Consider the following 18,204-nt stretch of genomic DNA (forward strand, 5'->3'; position numbering starts at 1 on the left):
TCTAAAGTTTTTATGATGTCACTTGCTAGACTAGATAACATAATATTTAATACACATATGTTAGCTAGCATTTATAGAAGACAGTATATATGACACTTATTTCTGTAAACGTTTTACTTAAAAAGTTATTTATGTATGTAAAGACTGTGCTCTATTTTTAATCTTGTTTCAATCTTTCAAAAAGACACGACATTATGTATAATAAATAAGATGCTTATAATTAAATATGTAATCGACAATAATCATTAGGTAGTGTTATACACAGTGAATCGTGTAACATTATTCGTTATCAGTTTAAATTCAATAAAACAAGAAATCAGATCGTTATCGACGGACATCCAATATGTTACAATATCGATAAAGTTTACATAACATGTAAATTGGATATTAAATGTCGGGAGGCGCTAAAAGATTTCACGGCACGAAGCCACGCCTCATTAGAAATCAGTCAAGTACGATCAGAGGTCTCAAATAGGGGTTCCGTATTATATTTCATAATAATAACTTAGTATAAAATGTAATATGTGTTCTTTTATTGTTTACTGCTGAGGTTTATCATTTTGTATGCTTTAATGCGCATAATTAATAATTATATGTGTGTGTAAACTTTGCGTTAAAAATTGTTCTGTCATCGGTACCTAAATCATATACGATTAAGGTACCGATGACAAAAAAAAAATTTAACGTTTATTTTTAATCTGTTCAATAGTATGTATTAGTTATATTAGTTTATTTGTAAAAGAAATTAAATAAGCTTTAGTATTTGTAGTAATTAAATTCGAATTTTTTACTTTGTTTTTAGGTTGTTTGAAAAGGCACAAGCATTTTTCACATTGATCATTCTGATAAGAAACCTACTTATTTTTACGGTTCCGTAATCAAATAACCCTTCGCCGTTACGATCTCTACGTTACGATACTTTTTAATCATTTACTTTGATCTCAGATTCACACTTTAATAAATTAAGATGATTTTTCGAGATGAAATGCATCCATATCTTATAATACATCCGTTATTTTATTTAAACGTGTCGTAGTCAAAATATTTAAAGGAAAACAGGTCGGAGATATTATCTTAGACTTAAAATTGAAATAAAAACGTTTACGATTTTGGCTTAAAAAAAAGAACATCTTTTTGTTAACGTAGGTGATATTTATTCGACCGTTATGTATTCGAATTTTAAAGGAGGTCATATATAAACTTGCGAGGTTTTTTTTTATTGGTCATAAATAAAAAGTTTCGATCTACTATTTATTTTATCGATGGCTATTTTTTTTTAATGACACAAATAACGTCTCAAATCAAACATAATCTTAATTAAAGCTGATGTTAATTGATATTTTTGATAATTTAACATATTTAATGATACTTTTTTTATATCATTACTCCGATGTTAATTTAAAACAGACTTAAATTGTATAATTAATGTGAAATAATATATTATCACGACTTGTTAATTACATTTTTATTACAAATTCTCTATCAGTAGATAACGAGTAAATTGTGGAGAACATTGATAAATAATAGATGTTATATTTGACATTGTGATAAAATCCACGATGTATAATGTAGATAATAATTACCACAGATTATTAAACGATTTTAAACTTTATCTTAAAGATATAAAAACTATTTTGAGTTACATCACTTTTCGTTCGATGTTTTTTTTTCGTTTGTAACATTCCATACAAAATTTAAGATCGTGGTTATATGATATGCTTTTAGCAAATAATAAAATTTATTTAACAACTTTGTTAATATTAAATATATTTAAATATATATATTATATTAACGTAATATTGTCATTAATATTATATCTGTCAGCGTCTTCATTTGGATATATTAGTTGAAATTTATTTGATTGTCGTTGGGAAATATTTGACACATTTTATTTTTTTTATAGCATAGGTAGGCGATGGGCAGATAACAGCTTAACAGTGATACTACAAGAAATATTAATGATTTCTCATATAGCCAGTGCGTTAACACTTGGAAATTAAGATGTTAAGTATATCGTATGCGCCTGTTACTGTGTAGCTTACCATTTAAACCGATCACAATATTAGACACATGAGTGGGTGGTACGTATCCAGACGTACTAGCAAAAAAGTCGAGTTACAAGTGCGTTCTAAATTTAAATCTTTTTACAAAGAGTGATTTTAAAATCGGAACAATCAGATCAAGTCGTACAATTAAATTAAATTGAATTTGGAACTTGGAATTTGATGTTTTATGTTTTTTTTCGAATGATGGCTTCTGTCCTATGACATTTGGATATCATGTCCCACATATATGGCTCAACATTCTTCATAGTTCAAGGACTTAAATGAAAATGACTTAATTTTGCTTGTATTTGAACAGAGAATACAGCCCGAATGGTTTAGTTATAAAATAATTTCCACTGACCATATGATACCTAGATAAGTTTTATCCCGGAAAACTTCTTGGAATATCCACCAACCACGGGTAAAAAGTCTTTGAACACAATATACGCATATTGGAGTATTAATTCACTACAAAGGTTTTGCTTTCAATTCTCGGAAAATCTATTTTGTATTTCACGCCGTGTATGCGCAACGAATTAAGATTCATTATCTGATCAGAGGCTAAATAGAAACAGAGTTTTCTATCTGTAAAACTTGTCAAATATTGTTTTATATAATGTCATTCTCAAGGGATGTCAATATTTATAAGCATCTGGGCCACCTGGTTAGTGGTAAGTTACCACAATCTATAAACATGGGCACCGTATAAGATTTTAAAGACTGTTTAAAACTCTAATGCTCCACCAACCTTAGGTACATTGGCCTCGAAAAGAGTATCTGCTGACTCTTTTCAAGTAAGATTACTAGACTAGACTATAGACTTATCTATCGTACTACTCAATATTACAAATGCGGCGCCTTACAAAATTATAAAAATTTGTTTACAACTACTATGCGCCACCAAACTTTTCACAAAATTGGTCTCAAAAAGAGTTACAGACTATTTTCAAGTGAGAGAGATTAAAAGCATGCAAGCAAGCAAAAGCAGTATGTAAATATAAATGCTTATCGTATTAATAACAATATTCAATGCGAAAGTAACTCTGTCTGTTTGTAACGCGTACACGATTATACCATTGAATCAAGCAAGCGACCCAATATAAGGGCAGTTTTAAAAGTTCCAATAGGTATTTATGTTCTCTGAATTCGAAGCCGCGGCCTTAGAACTAGTGTTACAAAACATATGTATATGTCATGTAAACATAACACATTATAGTATCGATTTACATATATTTCTATTAATATAATTCACGTATCTATCGAAATTTGTATAAACATCGAATAAACCGAATTTCTTACCGGGTCTTATCAGCACACCGGATCGCTGATAGGTTTATCTCGTAATAAAGTTTATTTTTATTTGATTTGATTAAAAATTTAAGCAAGTCAACAGCCAATGGTATAACGTATATCTCCGTGTCTCTACATCTCGAACTATGTAATCTGTGATGATTGTAAATGTTTCTATTATTACCAGTTTGAACCGGTTTACGTGAGTTACGGTTTTGTTAGGCTATAGCTTTAACAGTAGTTTAGATACCGGGGTTGGATGAATAAAAACTTATTGAGTATTGCGATCATCAAATCCTCTATAGCAACATGAAGCTTGTAAGGTTGTTGGGCTTTGGAAAACACGTGAAGTAGTTGGTTCTGCACTTCTCTGGTTATCTGGGGTTGCTATCGTATTACTCGATAAAGTATTATATATGTAGATAGTAAAAAAAGTGGATTTAGTATTATTTATTTATTTAACACTTTTTTGTACACAACAATTACAATCACAAACAATTACAAAATATACAAACTAATAAACTAATGGTGAAACAAAAGGCGGCCTTATGTCTTATTAGCCATTTCTTCCAGACTACCTTAATTATTCGTTATTCGTTGATCGTTATTCGATTATTCGTTAATTTCAATACATATATAATAATAAGTTAGTATTTAATAATCTTTGTAACCGATAGAAAAGAGTAATTACTAAATATTTTGCCGGTTTCGGTAGAATCTACAATCCGAATCGATGTAAAATGACGATTCAAAAATGCTCACAAGAGCTTTTGAAGTATATTTTGATAAAACAACTGAATTACTGCTTAAATTAAGAAAGTAACTTATGTTAAGGATAACACATTTTTATATATCAAAATATGTACAGTCAGTGAATGTGTAAAGTACAATAAATACAAATGAAAATAACATCGAATGTAAACCTATACATATAGTATGTGTGCTATGTTGGTACAATAATGCAAGCATAATAGTTATAGCATCGTTACGATCGAAAACCGACCGTGGCAGCGATAAGAAACGATAAGCCCTTATCAGCGCCAGCGAAAATCGGAAAATGCACAAGCGAATGATTTATGGAAATGAAAAAGATTATAAATGTTTATTGCTGAGAAAATTGTTAGACAATGCGTAGTACTCAGTACAAATAGAATTGGAACTATATTTCAATGTGTTACAGAAATACTTTAGTTATTATTAACCTTTTTTTATAAAACATTTTTGGTACGGCTTTGTGTAAGCCACTCTGGGTAGGTACAACTCACTCATCAGATTATCTACCGCTAAACAGCAGTAGTACTGTTGTGTTCCGGCTTGTAATTTTAAGTGAGCCAGTTGAACTACCAGCCAGTAAATATTCCTTACAGAGCCATTGTCTATAGGTGGTGATCACCAATTACCATCAGATGACCCATTGTCTTATCCGCCTACCTATATCATAACTAAATATATAATTTGGATAAGACGATAGACTATTTTTAAGACTGAACTAAATAAGACTAAAAATCTTCCAATCCATTTTAAGTTTCATCCCCTTTCATACCAAACAATCTTGCGACGTTCATCTCGTATTTTTCGTATTCTTCGTTGGCTTGTATTACTATATAAATGGTGTTTTAAATGACGGTATATTTACTGGACCGCTACTGGTTTTAGGCACACATTTTTGGTATTCTACCATTAAAAGTATGGGTTAATCACTGTAATTTTAACATATATGAACACGATGAACCCGGTTAGGTCGGCTAAGGCTTTAGAATCCAAGGCTTGGAACTTAATCGATCATTATGCTCCAATGTGGTGTAGTTCGAAATATATTCTTAGACAATACAAACCGTTTTCTTTATGATGTTTTCTATCACGACCAAGCACAAAATTATTAATGAATTAAACACATGAAAATGTAGTGGTGATAAGGTTTTGACCTCAATTCTTTGGCTGACTACCACTGGAAAATTTCGGGTTTCGCAATATACATCTTACATTAAATGGTTAGAAGTGCTTTCATGACAAATAATTACGTAGATAAAATTATAAAAAAAAGTTTTTTTTTTTAATTTACAAGTCTACAGGCTGAGGTCGTATTTTAACATTTGCTTACTTCCAATGAATATAAAAGATATCATTAATATTTTATTATTTTTAATAAAATTTAAATAATTGTGTGACCTTTTAATTACAACGCTAAAGCGTTTATGATTCTAAGATCGTATCTGTATACAATTTATTAAAATCGTCCGTTAACCTATCCGTACATTTTAATTTACGTTTTATGCTACTAAATATAAATGTCATGGTTAACGTTACAAATTAAGAAGTGTTATAAATAACGGAGCCATAAAATACGGAGACATGTTATAAACAGATAAATAATGAAACATCTATGTGTCAAATGAACGCTATTTTTATGTGAAGAATTAAATTAAATTTATATTGCTTTTTTTTTTTTAAATCTAGAAATGAAGATGAATAAATATTTTATTGTTGCAACACTTGACTGTCGTTGAATTTAACAGACCCAAATTTAATTGATTACATAAATTATTAGGAATATTATATATATTTTTGTAATTTATATACCTATAATATTTTAAAAGACATTTTTGTCTCTGTTAGATTCAAACAAGTGATATATTTATTTTGTATCGAAGCATAAATCAATTCAATGATATTTCAGGCATATCATTGATTCATTTTATTGACACATAATAACAAAATATGTTTCATTAATATACAGACAATTAGAAAATTATTATAATTTGTAATAAGCATAGCTAAGAAAATTGTATTGTAATAAAAAATCCGAAAGGCAAAATGTCAAAAAAATATGTATGTAATTTTTTTCATTTTTGTTCCTCTTAACTTCCTCAAACTACTCACTTAACTAAGGAAACTTTCTTGAAATTTTAATCTCAAAATCAAGCTAATAAAATAGTCGAACACGAATTATATCAAAATTTATTTTAATTGATAACGAGCTACTAGCGATGCTCGTGTGTTATAAACGCGATAACCTAAGAAAATATCTGTTGTATTTCTAATGATAATGGATATTGTTATGAATATTTAAAGATAAAATAGTCGAACACAACCGAAAATAAGAATGGAAATACAGAAAACATTTAACCTTTTTTGTATTTTATTTATTTTTAATCGTTTTGAAAATGGAACAGCTAAAAGAATTATGAATTATATTTACCTATTCAAAAATCCACGATACGTAAATTCGAGTCGAACATCGATTCATTTTCAAATTAAGAACACGTTCACAAAATTCAAACACAACTCCACATAAAAACACAAACTTTTTAATTTAATTACACAAAACGATTTAATTTTAAATAATAACAGTAAAAACTTCACATATCACGGTATCCATGCGTCCAGCCAGTGTTAACATAACACTGATAATAGTGTAGATGGTGTAATCAGGCGTTTTTTTACGATTCCTTATCAATCGACACGCCGGATTACAAGCGATAACAATCAGTACATACATACGACGATTTGTTGTAATACAGTTATTTATTTTTATCTGAACACCGTTTCTGATTTTTCAGAAGTTATAAGTTGATAATAAAATCGTCCGCGATAAGTTTTCGATGTAATAATTGAATATCTGTTGTTGTAATTCTTAGCTATGTGTTACAAAAAAAAAACTATTTAAATGTTGTCATAATTATTCTGCTGAATGAAATGAACGAATGAATGAATTGATTGAAATTAATAAATATGTACATTTTATTGACGCAAAATACAGATTAAATATATCACTTGTGATTAGATGGTTGGCTAAGTAATGGCTGTATAGAGAATGGCGCATAGATCTTTATTAGCTAGCGATAGATAAAAAACAAAAAAATATCATTTTTATCATAGCAGACAATATCTTATAGTTTCTAAATCTTTTATTATTATTTATATTATTGTATTTTGTGTATATAAGATAGTCTAAGTGAAAGTTCGGGGGGACTGATCACGAAATTCTTATAACAAAATAAAACAAGTATGTGTGTGTGGATATTCCACACACACATATGCCTACAAAGGCACATAACATACCATGTATGCATATGATGTAGGTGTGTATATGCATGTAAATGTGTGTATTTATTTATTGCAGTGCATTCTCTATCGTCTAAAATTTTAATAGTATATCTATACATATAATAAAATTGGAGTGTCTGTTAACTCAATGCATATGTATTTATACACGGTAGATATACCAAAAAATATTTATTCAATTTTTGTCTGTCTGTCTGTTTGTTCCGGCTAATCTCTGGAACGGCTGGACCGATTTTCACGGGACTTTCACTGGCAGATAACCGATATAATAGGAAGTAGCTTACAATATATATTTTTTGTTATATTCAAAGGCGTACAAGGTCGCGTTCACAGCTAGTTTAAATAATATAAACATTATCGATATGAGTGAGATTAGAGCAACGGCAGCAGTCAATGGCGCGAAGTTTATCTGCGCGGACAAAAGAATTTTCGACGATTAAACAAACATAATGTCGCCGTCCCGCGCGGTCCCGCTCGTCCCGCGGACAGGTGACGTGACGATACAGGGAAAAAAGTCATGACAGTATTTATTATAAACATGTTGTTACTATTTTTTTTTGTGTACAGTACATGCTATGTTTTTTTTTTGCGTACAGTACTTCTTGATCTATTATAGTTCGCCGTTTACGCTATCTACATATATTAATATTGACGACCTCCGTGGTCGAGTGGTTTTCATGGATACGCTACTCTGAGATCCCGGGTTCGATTCCCAGCCGAGTCGATGTAGATTACCATTAGTTTTCTATGTTGTCTTGGGTCTGGGTGTTTGTGGTACCGTCGTTACTTCTGATTTCCATAACACAAGTGCTTCAGCTACTTACATTGGGAGCAGAGTAATGTATGTGATGTTGTCTCATATTTATTTATTATTTATATTATAAATGTGAAAGTTATTCTGTCTGTCTGCCTGACGCTATTTAATGACCAAATCGCCGAACCGAATTTGATGAAATTATGTATCAAGCAACCTTGAACACCAAGAATGGACATAAGTAGGTTACATCTTGCCTAAAACATGACAACCAATAGGAATTATTAAGTAATTATTATTTTATTTAAGAAACCATTAGTCTCGTATTTGTATATGGTTCACAATATTAGTATCTTATGATTAATTAAAATTAAAATAACTTTCTTTTTAGATTTTTTTTTTTTGATAATTTAAATCTCCATTTCGAACTTAACTGATTTTTTGGTTCACGCCGTTTTGTTTTAATTCTAATTTGAAGTAACAAAAATAAATAATGATTCACAACATTGTTATGTAGCCTTTATATGATATATTTCCGAATGTCAGATTTGATTAGTTTGTGCGCCTTTATTGTTCACACAAAATATGAAAAAAAAATTAAATGCTTTTTCATTTTATATAATTTTAAACCACTTCATTCGGCGTAAATTAAATTGCTGAATAAATGAAATGAGTACTTTTTTGTTTTAATCTATAATATAATTAATTCGTAAAAAAAATTGAAGAAAGAATAGAACAAGAATTTAAAAATCGAACACTTTTTTATTCAATTAAATTCAAATGCAGATAACAAAACGCGAATTGCAAAATCCATAGAGCAATGTAGAATGCAAATAGACGCTTCACTCCACCAACATAAATCTCGAAAACGAATAATGTCAGTTTTTCCTGCATAAACGTCGAGTGAAGTTCAAATAGCGGTGCTATCACGCGTCGCAGTCGAAAACTTTTAACTACGCAGGGCATAGAACGAGAACGGCTTAGCCGATGACGAGTGAGCGACACCCAGGTGATTCACACGTACATATCTCGCAGCCTGCCGCCTCGTGATACGTCACTCATACTCGAATAAGTTTTCTTGCTGAGAAATATCGCGCGAACAGTTGAAAATGGAATTTTTGTTTTTGTCAATCACCCGCCCGGTATCCGCGAACTTGAATTAGTGTTGCCATTTCGTCAAAAATAAATTTCAATTTTCTTTATTGATATTAAATTTTAAATTTATCTTGTTTTTATAACGTTTCTTATTTATACTGGTTCAAATTATGGACTGTACTTGATAACGATGACATCTTTCGAAATGTTAATGACAATCATATAAAATATGCCAAGGTAAATTTTTATGTGGTTATTATTAATTGAATTGTCAAATTAATGATTTTAAAAAGTGTCGGTAAAAATAATATACGATGCGTTGATAATAATGACGTCTAGTCGATGGGCTTTCATTTCCGCGCGCACGTCGCTCGATAACAAAGAAGTGTTGACATATTTAGAACAAGCCTGAAATCGAGCTGGCAACACTGCGGCATGGCGACAGCCGTCATATCTGCCAACGTACCCAACGGGATTTTAATTTTCGAATCTATCCCGCGTTTGACGTGTCGCTTCCCGCGCTTTTTTTGCAAACGTCAAAACGGTAACCTGATTGCTTCCTCCTCTTATTTTTTTAAGCTGCCAAAGTTTAGTGATTGACGCGAGTTTTCGGATGGATCGTCTGAGTTAAATTGAAACTTGATTGATTTCTTTATTCCCGTCATATTTGTACTGAGCCTCAGACAGCTTTCTTGACATTGGAGAAAATTATTTTAAATCGACGTAGCTCATGGAACACTCTTTTATCATAAAATAATTGAAATAGGAAACTTTAATGAAGATTGATATTTGAATATTATTTCTGTTCAATATTAATAAAATAAGTTAGCTGTGACTAAATAGTAGAAATCAATACGAATATATATAATGTGTTCTAACATATTTTAATGCATATTTATTTTTAAACTTCAAACAACATTCAAAAGTGAAGGCGTTTGGCAGATATTTAAAATAGGAATGAATTTTTGAGTTGGCGCGTATCGTTCGAGACCAACGTCCGTCACTATCTTTATTCCACACGAACGCGTTCGATACTCGCCTTCTCGATACACCGACTCGATTAAAATAAGAATATTTTGAGCGCAACACTATTGTGCGGTGGACTTCCGAGAAAGTTTGTAAGTTGATATTGTGTTTGAAATGTGTTAAGACTTGTACACATGTTTTATGTTCTTTATTTATAAATATATCATTTTGTTCTTGTTATATAAATTACCTTTAAACGGCCGCTGATTTAGATAACTATTTTTATTATTCGTTGGTACACTTACGTAGGTATAAGTTATATTTAGTTGTGACGCGTCAGTGGCATAATTGATTTTTGCCACTAAAACAGAAAAAAAAAAATAAAGTTCAGTGAATAAATCCAAACAAGGTCGTTTGGAGACTTAATCGAAATAGAGGCGCAATAATCCAACATGGCGTCTGCAATTTGAGCGCAGATGCAATTGTCACGGCCCGGTGCGCTCCCGGTCGCCGCTTCTTGTTTTTACTCGATTGCTCGATTACTCGATATTCGTTTTTCACCGTGCCCCGCCACAGATACCGGCTGCACCAACCTGTCATATCGACTCTTTGTTTGTCGCGTAGAAAAAAAGAGAACGCGAGATAAAAAGTCTCCCGAGCAAATTGGGCGTCTCTGTTATAAACAACGGAGGTGGAACGCCGCGATAGCGGACAATAAACGTCCGATTTATATGTTTTTTTCAATTGAACTTGTCGATTGTTTCCACTCGTCGCCTCAGCCCGCGCTAGGTCCACGCACTTGACCTGACGCCTAGGCTATATTCGGGAAGGTTCTCGCGTCGATATAATTCGCGCGAGTTCGTTGTTCCGAGTGCTAACATTCGAGTCTACAAGTTGGGTTATTTATGTATGTTCGGCGTTCAGTGTTGCATCCTTAATAGGTATATCTGGACAACGTGCGGACCGTTATCTGCGAGAAAGGTGGGGGTGAGAAGGCCCGTGGGGGAGGCCAAGCTTGGGGGAGCCGATATGAATCACTGGGAGTAATGGCTGCAATATCACGTAGTGCACTTTGTCAACTGGTTGTAGCCTTGCAGTCGCATAGATAATACGGAGATTGCAGCATCCAAGGAAGATAGTTCGAAATCGAGGCGGGAGTTCTTACGTAAAATTAATGTTATTTCGGTTACGATATCATTTACTCGCGTACATTTGTAGCGTCGTATTTAGCATTACATTATACCTCTTTACTGAACTGAATATCTATTTATAATAAAGTTCCAAATTTAAAACAATGACAGATACGTAAATACTGCATAATGATAAAAAGAGATTGTATATATTCTAACGAGACTAAAAAGCCGAGTCAAATATCGATACATTAGCAGTTTTTTGCAGATTTATTCCACTCTATCGATACTCGTGAAGGCGAGTCGTGGCGTGGAAAGAGCAACGATACCATCGCGTGGAGTGCCATCAGCGTGGAGAGGCCGAGCGCGGCTAATCTGCCTTCGCGGGCCGATCGTAGCTTATTCGACAATTATTCGGATTGCATTATAAGCTGAGAGCCGTCGATCCTGACAGTCATGCTCAGACATTTGAGCCCCACTCGACGCGAGGACGTTGTGTTCCGATTGTGATAACACTTTTTTTTTTAACTCTCATGCGGAAATATTCTGCGATTTGTTTTTTAATCAAAATCAAAATAAACTTTATTCAAGTAGGCTTTTTACAAGCACTTTTGAATCGTCATTTTACAATTAAGTGAAGCTACCACCGGTTCGGAAAGTAGATTCTACCGAGAAGAACCGGCAAGAAACTATGTTACTCTTTTTCAACATTTAAAAAATACAGTCCATAGTTAATCTCATGACTTATGAGTGTTGTATGTATGTATTTGTTGTTGATATGATAATATTGAGCTAACTTTAACTTTTTTTTAATAATTACTAACGACACGCTCCGGCTTTGCACGGGTGCAATGGTATGACATCACAGTAGAAACTTATAAAATTATCAGTGTTTCTTTACGAATATGTCCATATTTTATATACATAAACCTTTCTATCGAATCATTCTATCTAATAAAAAAAAACCGCATCAAAATCCATTGCGTAGTTTTAAAGATTTAAGCATACAAAGAGATATAGGGACAGACAAAGCCTGTTTTATACTATGTAATAATAATGATAAAGGTGATGTCACATAAGTTATATCGAATATAACGTTCCTAATTCAAAATCATATAATAATCGATACGGAATCGATTCACTATTCGATAACGGTTTGCGTAACCAGAACGATAGAAATGCTAAATTATTCCCACGTTTTACACGGCACCGGTCGTAACGTGTAAATATTTATTATTTATGGCCTTTGAAAATAACTCGATACATAAATCTTACGCGAATTAATATTAATTCCGGATTCATGTAGCTGAGATAGCGCTTTAAAGCGCAAGATAACTATGCGTACCACATTATGTACTGGTTTCATTGGAAATCTATAAGAAAACGGTATTGATGTTATTGCATTCTTTTTTTTTAAGAACGCTATGACATATGGACGGACAATTAGATACAATATATTAGTTACATAAGAATGTTTTTGTAGTAAATATCTTATGTATTAATCATTATCTTAAAAAAGCGTGGAGTTAATACCCGTTGACTTTCAAGCACGATATTTTAATTTCAATAATTGTATTTAACTAACACGACTTTGTATTTTTTAAATGTTAAAAAAGAGTAACTACTGAGTTTCTTGCCGGTTCTTCTCGGTAGGATCTACTTTCCGAACCGGTGGTAGCTTCACTTAATTGTAAAATGACGATTCAAAAGTGCTTGTAAAAGCCTACTTAAAAAAGTTTATTTTGATTCTGATTTTTGATTAGAAGTCGCAATAGTTGAACAATAGACGGACAACCAGATGTTATTGTATACAAGCGTTTGAAGTGCTTTACGCTTAATTTAATTAAAAGTATATTATAAGAGATACGAATATGATAAAGCGACGCGTCTTTTTACTAAGACGTCACTTTAATTATTAGTTATTGACGTAACGGCAAATTACATACTACCGGGAATTTCGTATTCGCTTCTTATTTGTATTCGCTTTTGTTGCTTCGCTATAATGCTCCGCGTGCTCTAATCTTTTCTTTAATTGTATTAAATAAAGGCTTGCGTGTATCCAGCCTGTATGTTATTAAAATATAAACTAGTATTGTTATTGTGAAAGTAAATCTGTCTGTCTGTCTTTCACTATCAAACCGCTGAACCGAATTCGATGGAATTTGGTATGAAGCAAATTTAAACTCCAAGGAGAGACACGGGCTATTTTTAGCCTAACACATGACAAACAAGCCCCTAGAACGAGCGGAGCCGCGTTCGACAACTAGTTATATTATAAAATGACCTTTAGTAAATTGTTTATTATAACTAAAGTATTGCATTTATATGTGCAGTCTGTGGCTTATCACCAGAGGGCGTGCCTGCGTTATGTACTGAACGTGTTAAGATCGGTCGAGTCGAGTTTAAACGAGGTTTATGATTCATTTGCTAGTGAAAGGTTTTATATAAAACTAACTGTTTCATGAGCCTGGATTAATCCCCACAATGACCTCCTTGTGGGTTTTCTGACGATTTTTCGTTTTTTTTTTCAACTTGTGGCCAAAGATTTATAAGGTCGCGAAGCCTTAGTATAGAGATTGTGGGTGAAAGAGATAGTAAGCATGTGGCATGTCAAAGGAAACCGGCATATATACTGTACTTATTATTAAAATGCGTTTCAACTGTTATGTATGCAATATGGGAGAGAATAAGTTATTATAATTATATATGACGGAATCTAAACAATTTATAATATTTTATAAAACTTGAAAATATAATTTATCGGTGATCTAATTTCATACTGTACTTACGGTATCATTTCATTATTAGGATGTAACATAACGTTCTTCGACCCTGTACTTACCTGTAAAAAAGGAGAATCATTAATATTATACAAAGATAACCATATTTTAAATTAAATAAAAATAGACTTAAATCTAATACAAAATAAAATTGATTTTGCAAACAACAATATTATCAACAGCAAGCTTAAATATTTAGCTTCAAAGGACAATATCAAGATCTGACACACACGCGTACTAATTAGTGAAGCCTAATAAAAGTTTGTATAAAGTAATACATAGCAATGTATCGTTACACATATAAACAATTAAATAAAATATCATCATTTTTTCTCGGTCGGTTTATAGCTGATAAACTGTCAAGTTGAGTATATTAAAATCGTCCAGGTTATACCCGAGTTGGGAATCCGTAAACGACAATATATTTACGCGAACACTCGATCCAGCAAGAAATATTATAAATACAAACTTTGCGAATAGAAACGGCAATGAATCAAAAACAAAACAATATGATTATCCTCTCGCATTCTGCTATTGCCCTAGGGGTGCAAGCCATAAGCTGTAGCGAGATTTACTTAAATCTTATGTAACACTTAGATTTTTTAATAACGCAAAGTCACTTTCGTTAATGCATATGAAACTATTCCGATATGTTATTCGGTTTTACTTATATCATAATAAGGGAAGATGCTTTTAGATTGACATACATTAAATAATAAATATTAATGAATCAATAATGTTCTTAGTAGATGTCAAATACTAGCATAATAGCTCTTAGGAAGAAAACTTGGTCAGTTTAAAAAATGAGGCAATTTTATTGAGTAACTGTCGGTAGCAAAATAAGGTAAGTAGTAGCAATGACACCCATGTTGCTAAAGGCACATACGACCTTTTGTCTTAAACCAATTCTCCTGTCTGAGATCTGTGTTCGTCTCAACTTATGAACTGTAGTATCAGCTAGGTATTAAGGTAACATTATCATTCATAATAAAAGTGATTTAAAATCGACAGTTCGTGAATCGCACCACTCAAAGAGTTCGACAAGAGGCAAGCACAGGAAATGAAGCGGCGCCCGGTGGAGGCGCGATAAATCCGCCGGCAGACAATACGCGCCTTCTTGCGTCTTTATTAACGCGCTGACAAATTAACTGCGACTGCAACTAACTCCGTGCCACTGATACCAGTAACACATTACGAGATGTTTCATTTGAAATCATTACAAATTATTGTCATTATGACTTGTGGAATTTCCTTGTGCGTCAACTTACAAGAATTTTTCAAATTTATTTTAGACGGTGACAGGAAATATAAATTAATAATCCATAATACATGGCTGTGTCAACAATCTTCTTTTCTGTAAAATATTTGATCAACATAAGATCTTTTCTTTCTACCTATTTTCTTAGTACTGTTGATCACTTAGGAAAATCTGAACTCTTTCGATATAGACTCTATCGCAAGTCTCCTCATTTATACTGTACAAAACCAATCCATAATTACATTGCATTACATTTTTAAAAGCAAAGTAATATAGTACATAAAAATCCAGTAATATAAAGAACGTTTTGAATATGGTGTAGCTAATATGACACATTACAATATTACTTATTTAAATAATGTTGTAAATATTACAACACCGAATTTAGTTTATAATCTCAACTTAGATCAAAATCTTCAAACCTAAACTCACACATTTACTAATAAGACTAGTCGTCTAATGTTCAGTTCATATAAAAATCTTATTACAATTAATTTCAAAGATTGTTTGCATGCAAATACGACTCAATGGATTTGCTTTAGAAAAACAGATAACGCAATGGCTACCTAAAACCTGTCTCCTATATTCTAAATTACTTTCAATACCGTTTCCTGTGTTTTCGTTTATCAATAAATTAAATTTCGAATTGAATAAAGTGTTCAAAATCAATCGTAAATTGAATAAATAGTAATTTTGTATCTTGTATATCCAAGTGATTTTGTTGTGAATGTATCAAAACGGCTAAGCATTTATGGATAACGGTATTATTAATAATTATATACAGAATATTTAATTGTAATGTATTGTTTTAATTACGTATTGAAAAAGGATAGTAATTAAACTTTTTTTTAGGTACTCACGATCATATTTAAGAACCTATTTTTAGATATTTTACGTTGATACAGTAAGTAGCCGTTTTTGAAGTTATTTGTAATGCCATAAAACAAAAAAAAAATAATAAAAAAAATGAAATCACCTTTTACATCAAATAACATTGGAATGCTTGTAATTTTTTATTTATATTATAATAATATTGAATGATTTCTTAAGTTTTATTCACCACGAATGATTTTCTTAGAAACATCCCAAAGATTCAAATATTATTAGTTATAGTATATAAAACATATTTTTTCCCGTTTAATAAACATAACAGACAGCCCTTTCCATATTTATAACGCTCTGAAAGCAAAGTTTAAAATGGCGAACGGTAACGGCAACCCGATCTCTTTCAGGAAATTAGCAGAGCTTCCTAAGCGGGATTATTGCAAAATAAGATATTGCTTACCCCATCTATTTCATTCGTTCATTCATTCGTTCGTTCGTTCCATTCATTTGAATGATGCGCCTTTGTCTCTGTATTACTTGAAGCGAAAATTTGATAGATTGTTCTCGTATGATTGTTTCGATTATCATTTCCTGTTTAAGAATTAAATCCTTATGATTTTCTTGTTTACGTTTCGTCTCCGTACTAAGTACATAATACATATGACGCTATGTTATATAATTATTGTCATATCTATGTTTTGTTTCTTTATTCGTATATCACTTTAGGGAAATGCTGCTGACAATCTTGCACCATTCCACACGGTCGTGATTTATAAGTATCTGTTTTAATTTTTGACTCGCGAGATTGTGATCTGTCGAAATATTTGAAGATTAGATACAGTTGGTGACAGTTGATCTCAGAATTTTTGATTTTCCGGATTGTACGATGATTCACTAAGTTTGTTCATAAAGTCTCATTAATAAACTAGTCTCATGTCTAAAAGGTTCATTTTAACGGCTTCTGTAGAGGTTTTTGTTACGTTTTGAGTAATTGGGGAAATAACATCTTAGATCCCATAGTTGACCTGTATAGTTTTTATTTATTGCTATTATTAGTAAGGTCGAATTGCTCATATATAATCTTCTTGTAAGCATTAGGAACTTTTTTATTTGAGTTACTTTCTAGAACACAGTCTACTGAGTTCAAATCGCATTTGAATTATGTTAAATTCATAATTCGAACCAAAAATGACTGCCCCAAACTACTTTCCCACTGAAGAATTATTTATCTCCTGGTCGTACATCTTGCTGATAACATATTTCGAAGTGAAAAATATCCCGCAGAGGCGTGACATCGTGACGGACACAATAGGAAATTGCGGTCGGGACTGTCACGTCACGAAGCCCCGCCATCTCACCGTCCCGCCGTCCCGCGATATTGAATACATGATACATCTCGCTGATTGCTTTTTACGACATCCATTTCGATTTGAATATCGAATACGATTTCTTTCCATAAAAAATGGAAAAACTCGATCTCCGAAAAAATAGTTACATTTGCACACTATAAGGAACTATTAAACTGTTTTTCGAGGTTCCTTGAATGAATTAAATTAGATCCATAAATATCAAATTAAAATATATATTTAAATTTCGAATTTTATTTTTATTTTTTTTTTTAATTTATGGTCCGGCAGCGGTAGTCGGAATGCGACTTTAATGTACCATAAATCGTCATACGCATAGATTATAATCGAATTAAATTAATATCGATTTAGCGTTTTTAGAAACATAATGATGTATGAACGTACTCATTCTAATGTGAACATAAAAAAGTAATTAACATCTCCGTTCCTACTTAATGAGTATTTGTAACATTTAGCAATTATCCAAATCTCAACTTTTGAAGACCCTCGATTCAAAAGTTAATACTTTAGTATCTTCTCCGCAAAACATGTTCAATCTTAGACATAACTTAACTGTATAATCGCTACAGTTTTATCTATGTCATTAGTAGTAAGTTTTTAAATACAACTTCAGTTCAGAGCTGTGCAAA

At 31.9% G+C, this 18,204-nt stretch overlaps 1 protein-coding gene across 3 annotated transcripts in view; it reads right to left on the minus strand.

Annotated features, from left to right (window-relative positions):
* LOC124530890 (zinc finger protein ush) overlaps window positions 1-18,204 on the minus strand; it is a 223,941-nt gene that overhangs the window by 68,204 nt on the left and 137,533 nt on the right. Inside the window, exon 1 of one of the 3 annotated variants that reach the window (XM_047105250.1) lies at window positions 6,535-6,747. The exons of the other annotated variants lie outside the window; for them this stretch is intronic. The gene's annotated coding sequence lies outside the window, so the exon portion shown is untranslated. Of the gene's footprint in view, window positions 1-6,534; window positions 6,748-18,204 lie in introns of those variants that run through there. 3 annotated transcript variants of the gene reach the window in all.

This window comes from Vanessa cardui, chromosome 7 (assembly GCF_905220365.1).
Source record: "Vanessa cardui chromosome 7, ilVanCard2.1, whole genome shotgun sequence".
NCBI classification, from domain to species: Eukaryota; Metazoa; Arthropoda; class Insecta; order Lepidoptera; family Nymphalidae; genus Vanessa; species Vanessa cardui.